The sequence below is a fragment of the Larimichthys crocea genome, unplaced genomic scaffold (genome assembly GCF_000972845.2).
Source record: "Larimichthys crocea isolate SSNF unplaced genomic scaffold, L_crocea_2.0 scaffold453, whole genome shotgun sequence".
Taxonomy (NCBI): Eukaryota; Metazoa; Chordata; class Actinopteri; family Sciaenidae; genus Larimichthys; species Larimichthys crocea.
The window spans coordinates 153,825-157,620 of record NW_020855905.1 but is presented as its reverse complement, the minus strand read 5'-3'; positions in this window follow the sequence as shown (position 1 = coordinate 157,620).

The following is a 3,796-nucleotide window of genomic DNA, read 5'->3' as shown; positions in this document are numbered from 1 at the left end:
CCTCCGCTGGCGATGTGATAGGACAGCTCAGGCTGCCGCTGACCTGGCTCCGCTGTCCGGCTGCTGTCCGCCATAGTACTGGTCCGGACGGTGTCCATAGGAGGCGGTGCCGCTTCACCACGACCAAACGTCTCCGGTGAACTTCAGCTAGCAGCGTTAGCTGCTATTTTGAGTGCCGTCATTTTGCTGGTCATCTTGCATCAGTTTTCTGGTGAAAAATGTTGAGATGGATGGTATTTGCTGCACCAAAGCAGCATCTTTGGCTTCTTTTTTTGTTGTTGTTTGCTTTCTTTTCACTGAACCACTGAGCGCCCACTTCTCCATTTTAAAAAACGCGCATTTGACCCCGGCTGGCGTACGTACGTCATTGCGTCATCACACATTACTCGTTAATATAATTTCTAAAACATTCAAATGATTTTATTTGTATTGTATTATTATAATACATTTTCAAAAACATATTAATTTTTTATTCAACAAAAAAAAAAAAACACTCTGAAGGCCCAGGGCCCCTATTGGCTCTGGGGCCCTGGGCACACGCCCACTTTGCCCATGCGGTAATCCGTCTATGATTGTAGCAAACCCATTTTGTCCAAATGACCCAGATTTATTTATTTATTTATTTATTTATTATTTTATAACCTTTATTTAACCAGATAAAACCCACTGAGATCAAGACCTCTTCACAAGGGTGACCGGCCAGAAAGGCAGCAGCACACGTCATAGGGGTAAAAAACAGACAAACAACAGTACAGTTATATGATACATTACAATTTAAAAGCATAGGCACTGTTCAAATGATTTCCATGGTCTTTTTTAAGATGGAGCGTAATGCTTCCATAAGGAAGAAGTTCTGCAATTTTAAGTTCGCATTGGAGGGCGTTCCAAGCAGACGGGGCAGAGAAACTGAAAGCTTTTTTACCTGTTTCAGTTCTGACTCGAGGCGCAGCAAGATGTAGAAAATCACTTGAGCGCAGTGCATAACGGCTTTCGGTTTTCCGAAGGAAAGTGCATAAAAAAAGTAGGAGTTAAGCCAAGAAGAGCCTTATACACCAGAGTCATCCAGTGTGTGTAGCGTCTCATCTCCAAGGAAGGCATGCCAGCTTTTGTATATAGTTCACAGTGATGGGTGAGGCGGCGACAGCCAGTGATGAACCGTAGAGCACAGTGATACACAGGAGTCAGGGGAAGAAGGCAGCTGGTTGACGCAGACATATATACAACATCGCCATAATCAAGTACAGGTAGGAAAGTGGCTAATATTAGAAGCTTCTGAGCTCTGAGAGAAAAACATGATTTATTTCTATAATAGAAACCGAGCCTCACCCTGAGTTTTGATATCAAATTTTTGATATTCAATTTAAATGAGAGCTCCTCATCAGTAGTGAAACCCAGGTACTTATAGCTGGTGACTAGCTCTAGAGTTTCACCCCGGGCAATTCTGATTGAAGGGATATTTTCCATGGGAACAGATGAATTTGAGAAAAACATTAATTTAGATTTATCAGCATTTAAAACCAGTTTTAGTTTCTCCAAACGGATCTGCACTGTATCAAAAGCGGACTGTAAAAGTTGAAAAGCCTGAGGAATTGATTGTGAGCAACAATAAATGACAGTATCATCCGCATAATGGTGGTATGAGACATTTGACATATTTGCACACAAATCATTTATGTAAATAGTGAATAAAATGGGCCCTAATACTGATCCTTGGGGTACGCCTTTTGTGACCTCAAGAAAGGTGGAGCTAACTCCAGCCATCTGAACACATTGTGTCCTATTTGCCAAATAATCGGCAAACCAAGAGGCAGCTTGTTCAGAGACACCATTCCTGCCAAGAATTGTTATAAGGAGATTGTGATCCACCGTGTCAAATGCTTTAGACAGATCAATAAACAGAGCCACACAGAACTTTCTCGAGTCCAAAGCCTCAAACACATCATTTAGGACTTTTAGGGTAGTAGTAGTGGTGCTGTGATGTTTTCTAAAACCTGACTGAAGGGGATTTAGAATGTTCCGAGATTCCAAAAAATCCTTCAGTTGATCACATACCAATTTTTCAAACACTTTTGCCAGAATACATAATTTGGAGATAGGTCTGTAATTATTAACAACTGAGGGTTCGCCTCCTTTTAGCAGTGGGAGGACAAACGCTGATTTCCAGACTTTAGGAAACTTATTTGTGCTGAGGCTTAGATTAAAAATATAAGTTAAGGGCTCAGCAATTAAGTCAGCAGCCAGTTTTAAAAAAAAATTGATCCAAACTATCTGGACCAGCAGATTTTTTTGAGTCCAATTTTTTTAGCGCACCATGGACCTCAGAAATAGACACAGGCTCAAAATGAAAAGAACAATCAACAGGGGGCCGGCTTTCAACAGAAGGTTCGTCAGTTAAAACATCACTTTTAAGAACACTGTTAAGAGAATCAAATAAGTGCCCTGCAGTGATAAAATGTTCATTAAAATAATTTAGCATGGCACATTTGTCTGTCAGGTTTATAGAGTCTTTTACCAAGAAGTTTGGTAATTCAGGGATGCCAGACTATCACGGTTCAGGTTCACAATTAAACGTGTCTCTCAAGGTGGGAGGATCGATGAAGAGCTTTGCTTCAGGCTGAGCTACTTTTCCACCACAACAAGTAGAACGTCTTTGTTTTAGGGGAGGTTTTGATATTGGAGGTTCAGCTCAATGACACATAAGGTTGCTTTCTGTTCTTGGTGAATTTATGTTCTGCAAAAAAAAAAAATGCAAATTGGTGCATGCAGTAAGAAATCACTGGAATGAATAAATGACTTCACTCTGCATCTGAAGAGGGCAAAAAATTGATATTGATATTGTGTCGGAAAATGATTCATCTGGATCTACTTGTTTTTGTAGCTTTTGCTGCTATCTTTTCAGATAAGACCAGTGTGTGTTACAAAAAAATCTAATCGAGTCAATAAGAGCTTTGTAGGTATGATTAGAAATGGGAACATTATCTTTCTGTGCCAGAGCCTGAAAAATAGAGCCAGAGAAATGCCTGAACCTCACTTTGGAACAGAACAGTTTTTATTTATTTATTTATTTCATTTAAAACTGTAGAAAAGTGTATGCTTTTAATCTAGACTCTTTGTTCCTGCGGCAAGAGGACTGTGTTTACTATGATTAGCTCAGTTAGTTTAGTGCTTTCACGACTGAGGAAGACAACAAATCTAAGTGTAAATGCGGTAGGCGGCCAATCACCGGGAGGCAACATGAATAATAAGAAATAAAAAATATCAGGGCAAACTGCACAATTGCTCCATCAGTGATGTTTTTCATTAGACTTGCGCGTGTTTGTTTATCAAAGCACAAGATTCTGAGAGAAATAAAATGCAACAAAAGATCCAACCTATATCTGCGTTGGTTGAAATTTACAAACAGAGAAGAGAGTGATGACATTAGTTTTGAAAAAACACAAACTTTTGCTGTGTTGTATGCAGGACGTGACAGAGTTGTGAACCTGTAACGTGGAGTACCCCTATTATGGGAAAACATCATCAGCCATATCACACTATACTTTAACCATCCATCATCGGTAACCGCTTATCCCTACGGCCGTATCAAGGTCCCACGGGGAGGCTGGAGCCTATTCCAGCTGAACTTTAGGCAAGAGACGGGTACACCCTGGATGATTCCGCCTTCTTATCGCAGGGCACATAGCACAAACAACTATTCACATCTCACATCACACTTAAGGCCAAAGTTAAGCTAATATCAAGGAACAACCGGCTGAATCACAAGGTGAAGCATGAACAACATGACACAGTGAAACTA